The sequence below is a fragment of the Aptenodytes forsteri genome, unplaced genomic scaffold, assembly GCF_000699145.1.
Source record: "Aptenodytes forsteri isolate BGI_AS27 unplaced genomic scaffold, ASM69914v1 Scaffold193, whole genome shotgun sequence".
Taxonomy (NCBI): domain Eukaryota; kingdom Metazoa; phylum Chordata; class Aves; order Sphenisciformes; family Spheniscidae; genus Aptenodytes; species Aptenodytes forsteri.
The window spans coordinates 9,434,701-9,441,319 of NW_008795405.1; the positions used below are offsets into that span (position 1 = coordinate 9,434,701).

Consider the following 6,619-nt stretch of genomic DNA (forward strand, 5'->3'; position numbering starts at 1 on the left):
ATTACTGATAAGTATACTCAAGTGTTTTATACAAGGTCAAAACGTGTCACTGGATTCTCAGTCCTCTAACCTCCAAAATCATTAGACTTTTAAATAGTGTGAAAAAAGGCTAATTGATGCTAATTTTGATATATTAGTCAGCATTAAGTATTCTGCATCTAGACCTTAGCCATTTCAGTCATCGGGTAGGATCAGATACTGGCAGGATGTGGAGGTGGAATTTTTTGCCGTAATTTTACTGATATTGAAACTTCTATAACAATTTTCATAGAGATTTCATTTCTAGAATTCTTTTAAGTATGTGAAATTTTCTAACATATTAAACAACAAATGTTATTTCACATAAGCACAGAATTTAACACCAGCCTCTCCAGTGCCAGACCACAGGAGATAACAACAAAAGGAACAAACTTGGTCTCCGTGCCTGTTCTCCATGCTCTTTACAACCATTTTTGCCTCTGTGTTCTTCCTGTCACACTCGTGTCTTTGTGCTTTTGACTACACTGACCTCTAATCCTTAAATAGCATGAACTCATTGTCTGCCAAGCCATACATCTCTCCTCCTTCTAAAGTACTTATTTCAAAAATAGCTCTTCACACTAAAATTTTTTCTTCCATCTCATATCCCTGAATTGTTGTCCACAAAAGGATTTAAAATGGAGCAGGCTGCAAAACAGTTTGTTAACCTAAGTTAAACTCACCAAGAGGTATGTACAATCAAACAAAGCTCCAGTTCCCGTTTTCCAAGAGACTGCCCCTGCTACCAAAGGCCCGGTGGGGAGAGCCACCTTCCCTGATTCCTCTTGAACCTCCACCTCTGTGCAGAGGAGAACCCACAATTCATGGCCCCGTCAGGACCAAAACACACTTCCCATGAGCACCCCAACCAATACGCTGCAGAACATTGCCATGCACCATTTCCCAGCTCACCAAAACGTAGGATGTAGACTGAAAAACAAAAATTCAGCTGTATAATATATATGCGTATTATTGTAACCTTCTGCCTGGCAACCAGAATTACCAAACCTAAGGCAAATACACTACCCTACTTTGCTGCAAACCAATACAAGGGTGGTTTTTTTTTTCCTTTCAGGAAAATACCTAAAATATATTAATGTAAAATTAGAATAAAAATTGAAACCTTAAAAGTGCAATCCTTACTTGCTTATTTAAAATATGATTAAAACCTACTATTTAATTTAAATTAACCCACCCTGGCACAAACAGCTTCATTTTAAGTATGTGTCTATGATTCTGAAACTGTAAATATACCACAAAGCATTCTTCCAAAACCTTTGGTGAGCTTAAAGGAGAAAGATTTATGCTGGGTAATATGCAAGCAACATTTCACTCGCCTATCAAAATAATTATTCCCCCTGCGGGGGAATAAAGTGTTATGCAACAGTAAGTTAATTTCTTATTTCAATCCTGGAAGAGATGTATTAAGAACCAACCTAAAATCAGAATTACTTCTTAGAAGAATTGTATTTAGTATTTTCCATGAAATACCGAAATGTTTCTCATGGATAATTCTGTAACCATTACATATTTAAAACACACAGGAGTTAAATAAATTCATACACCTGATAACTACATAATCAAATTGGAGTTAATAATTCAACATATGTCACGCAGTATACCGAGTGCCGCTTTATACCTGAGATTTTTGAGGTATATTTATTAAATGCGATATTGATTTTAAAAATTATTATCTTCCTTACATTCAATTATTTCTGCTCATTTTGGTAATGAAGACGGGGTGTAAAGGAATGCAGGAGCAAACTGCAACCCTACAATGTTTTTCCACTGGTCATGCTCTGGTCTTCCATAAACATACACAAATTCAGAGAAAGTACAATGGTCCAGAGCACTCCAGATTTCAGTAAATGCAACTAATCTGTGCATAAAGCCTTTTATTTATTTACAGAATTAAAGGAGACAATTAATTCCCTTAAAAAAAAAAATCCATCTTTGTTTTGGTTTGCATTGTATTACCCAGATCCACCTAACAAAACAGAAAAATTTACTGGTTGGCAGTGTCTCTGGTGTAAAGGTGTGTCACATAACAACACAAAACTGTAAGTTATTAGCCAGACAGATCTCCTTAAAATTATTATATCTGTTCCAAAGATATACAAAACCTATCTAATTTGTCTTTGGCCCGATCTCCAATAACATACTTCAGGCACAAAGATATTCTCTGTAGCCTTTGAGCTTCTCTTCTTTTTAATAAATTATTGTTCCCCTTTGTAATGTGTAATAAATAATTTACTAGTATTATTATTTGGTAGAAATAAATTTATCATAAGATAGTTCTGTATTGATTTGAATGAAGAATTATGGTTCAAAAATCACTTGAAATGTATTAATACTAATACTCATGACACTGAATAAAACATTGGATTACATTTTTTAAAAAAATACGCTCGAAGGCAGAATGAAGTTAAATAATTTGCCTTCAGTCATACAGAGTTGTTGATGACAAAATTCAGAATTCAAGACTTACAATATTCAGACCATTAGGAAAAAAGTCTAAGATGTTTAACTTCTACGATCTTAATCTAAAGCCTTTTAAAATGCTGTACGCATCAAAACAGGCTTTTCATTGATTTGAAGAGCAGGTCCTCCAAAGATTAATGCAAATAATGCATTTTTTTAATATTATTCATCAGTGTAAACACTTTAGATACAGACCAGCCCAAACTAGGAAAAACACATTTGCATACAACAAGTATGCTAAATTTTATAACCTTGAGCCTTATGGCACTACAGTGCCAAATAACTCCCAAATGGAGATACAGATCCTTATCAGCACTAAGAGCTTCAGCCTTAAAAACTGAAAAATAGAAAGCAACTGATACATTTCTTTTTACAATGGCATTATTGATCACATTGACAAAATGAACAGAGAAGAAAAACAAAGAAAGCAGTAAAGCTCCAGCTGTTATAGAAGACACAATAAAACATGGGGCTGACTAACCATATAAATTTCCCTGAGGCACAAAACACACTTTAAACAAAAGAGGCCACATCTGAACTGGCAGAGTAGTGGAAAACAGTTATCTTTACATTTCTCTGTTTAAAAGGCTGTTCTAAGACCAGAACCACGTTCTTAAATAAAAAGAGTGAGTTGGCAAAATTTTCATTCCCCTCCTCCTCCCAGCAAATTAATCCTGCAGCTCACAAAAGGATGAAGCCTGGATTTCTGAGTTGTGTCCTCCATCCTTTTCACTCCCCACTGCTGCCATAGCTTCAGGAATTATCTGGGTTCTCTAGACCCTTCTACAGTACTTTGCCACATCCCTTAATTATTGGCTGGGCAAAAGGCAGCCTGTGCTGTGTCAGACTGTGATCTCCGAAGATGTTTATTAGTTGGCTAATGTACATATGCTCATCGCCAAGCCCATCTATCCTGGTAACAGTCCAATTCATGTTACAGCCCCTCTCTCAGCAGTGGCACTTATCTAGATTTATCTTTTCTAAGCAAATGTAGATTTTCACAGACCTCCTCTACTTTTGCCATTTCTCTCTCTCACCACAACAAATTTGACTGAAAGGGTTAAAACTCCTGAGGAGGAAGAGAGATATTGAGTAAGTCGGCTGACAGACAGATGCATAGCAAGCATGCATGAGATCCATTTCCATAGGAAATTTGCCTTAAATATAGCAAAATAATGTCTATTATCACCATTAACTATTAGAAACTAACTTCCAAGATGTCATTTTGACTTAACTTTACCTGAAAGTATCTGTTATTCCCTTACAGATGTGAAGTCACTCACTAACTTGGTGCAATATGATTACAACAGTAAGCACAAGGAGAATAAGGTTTATTTTTTATATTTTAAATTATTGTTTTAAGACCTCCAAGGAAAACTCACCTTGAGAAATGGAGTCATAAACATTAATCTCCTGACTGTGCCTGTAGCTTGGTTCTACCTGAGCGGATGAGATCAAATTGCATTTTTAAAACACTGAAGAATCATACTGCAAGAATCAACCCCTGTAGCACAGTCAATATGCCTCTGTGGATACTCCAGGGAAATGTTTAGAATTCTCCAGCTACAGTATTTTCTGAACAATTTAATCAAACTGACCTAATACTCTGGAAAGAACTGAACCATTTTTTCTATTACACAACGTGCAAGTCCAAACCTCCTTGTAAATAATCTCCAGTGAACCAGTTAGCTGGATACAAACATTTCAAACATCAAAATGCATTCCAAACTTTAAAACTCTACCTTTTCATTTTTTTGCTATTTTTTCTTGTCAGATGTCTAAAAAGTTTATCATTTTTGCAGACCAGATTTACGTTCTTAAAGAACATAAAAACTAAGAGATATAAAAGACTTATTTTGTGATCATATGCATGTAATTGTTATTGTTCTACTCTACCATCCACATTCATGAGCACAACAGTAGAAGCAATCCAAAGGCATTCTTTTTATACCTTCCCAAGCAAATAAAAAATTAAAAATTTACAGTGCATGTCTACAGAGACAATTTTTAAGAGTTATGCAAAGCCTTTTGTTGCCTCTCACAATCCTGAAAATCTGCTTTCAGCAAAAATCACTGCATCATCTTACTTATAGAATAGTTCAGACTGTAAATAATGCTGTGCATAATGCTTACTACCGTGAGTGGGGTTAATTATTACCACTGCTCTGTTCAGTACGGCTACTGATAAATTTGTAATTTATCTTCTACCAAAAACTAATTAAGCTTGACAACATAATTGTAAGAAACCATATACAAAATTACTTTGCACTCTAGAGGTTGCTGCAACTCAGCAATCTAGCAGGATAGGAAGAGTGTACAGCCATACTTCAGTTTCAGACAGCACTTATATTTATAAATGGTTTAGGAAGGTTTGTAAGAGTATGAGACAGAGGTGGTCGGAGGAATGAAACATGGCCAGCATATTTACATTATTACCTTAACTGTTACAATAAAACTATGAAGCAGTCCTAAATGACTGCAAAAGACACCTCAGTTTTGCATATCATGTTAAATACAACATACCCTGTGATCTTTGTATTATGATGGACTTTGGCTTCGTATCAGCTCTGAGGGAAGAGAGTCATCTATCAGAGAGATACCAAAGTTGCCCATCAAGTTCTCAAGTTTTCACAAGCTGAACATGTGAAATTTGATATATGCCACCATAAATGTGGTTCTGAGTTAATACTTAATTTTTGTAACTTATACTGAAATGTGGTCCTTAAAAACAAAGTACAATATAGGCTAAAATATAAAACAAACAAATTTTGTTCCTTAAAGTTTTGTCAATAATTATCATACAAAAAATTTCCAGTAGACCAAAATGTAACTCATAAACAGTGTTAATAACTGAAATCTAGATCCCAAAGTCAGTCTTAACATCTTTCTCTGTGTAATTTGATCTTCCAGACAGGTGGCCTGTGGTAACACAGACTACACATAACAAACCTAAAGGCTAAATTCCCAGGGGTTTAAAATACAAGCAAGGTCTTACTACCAGAGAATTTTACTTTACCTCTGCCTGGCAGAGCAGCTCCTCTTTTCCTAAAAGCTATAATTTGGGATCTTATTACATCCACTATTCCCTGCACCACGTGTCATTACCAGAAAGGCTCCTGAATGTGGCTAGAACATCTCTGTACTGGCAGACTGAGTATCAACAGCTGCAATACCATCAGGGGGTAATGCAGAACTGGTTGGAACAAGAAGCTAACCCCAGCCTGTGTTGCTAAAAGCTTCAAAAACTCACCATACTGACTGGACCAAATATACAAGAAATTTAGCCTAGGTAAACAACTCTCTTAAGAGTTTTCCCTTGCTATGGTGCCTAGAGGATGGGCAGACTCAAGGGTAGTGGAAACTGGCAAGCAAAAAGCATAGTTCAAAACATCTCCCAGTAGAATTAATAAATGTTGTGCATACTTCAGAGTTTGGCAATACACCAGATAGGGTTCTTTTTATTTAATAAAAGTACAACTTGCTAGACAGCAACCATGATAGTCAAAATGATAAACTGAATCATAATCCCACTCACGACCTTCCAAAAAATATCTTTTAAAACTAAAATTTGGCTTAATAAGCAAGAAAATGAGAAAACACTTTTTAAGTTATCCAAGGCTAGCGAGGAAAAAAAAGAAACCCTCGTTTTCTGCATAAAGCAAACCTCCTCCACCACACACACAAAGCTAGCATACACGTATTTTTCAAAGACGAGTATTTCTACAGCCATGCCTCCAACATCTACCAGCCAATAGCTGGAAGCAAATCTGAACACACCTGAGAACCCGCCAATGAGAAGCCAGCACCATTTTTATGGGAATGCCCCTATTTCGGGTTCTCCCCAAAGTTACCTCACGGAAAGTAACTTTATTCTTAAGTACGGTAACTTCATTCAAACCGGCAGCGACACGCCTTGCGCTGAGTACGCCTGTGCGCGCCTGACGTACGCTCGTACTCTGCGCATGAGGGCGGAGCCGCGGCAGAGGGGCACACCACCTTCCGAAACAGCGCTTACAGAGCGCCCTCAGCCGCGGGGCTGGCTGGCCAGACGAGCCCTTCCGCCGCGCTCCCAAGCCTCCAGAGGCGTTGGGCATAGCCCGCCGCTGCCGGGGGCCGGGCG

The 6,619-nt window shown here is 37.1% G+C and overlaps 1 protein-coding gene across 1 annotated transcript in view; it reads right to left on the reverse strand.

The window, feature by feature from the left end:
* The window catches only part of NRDE2 (NRDE-2, necessary for RNA interference, domain containing), a 35,878-nt gene that overhangs the window by 28,852 nt on the left and 407 nt on the right, over positions 1–6,619 (reverse strand). The gene's annotated exons all lie outside the window — the stretch shown is intronic.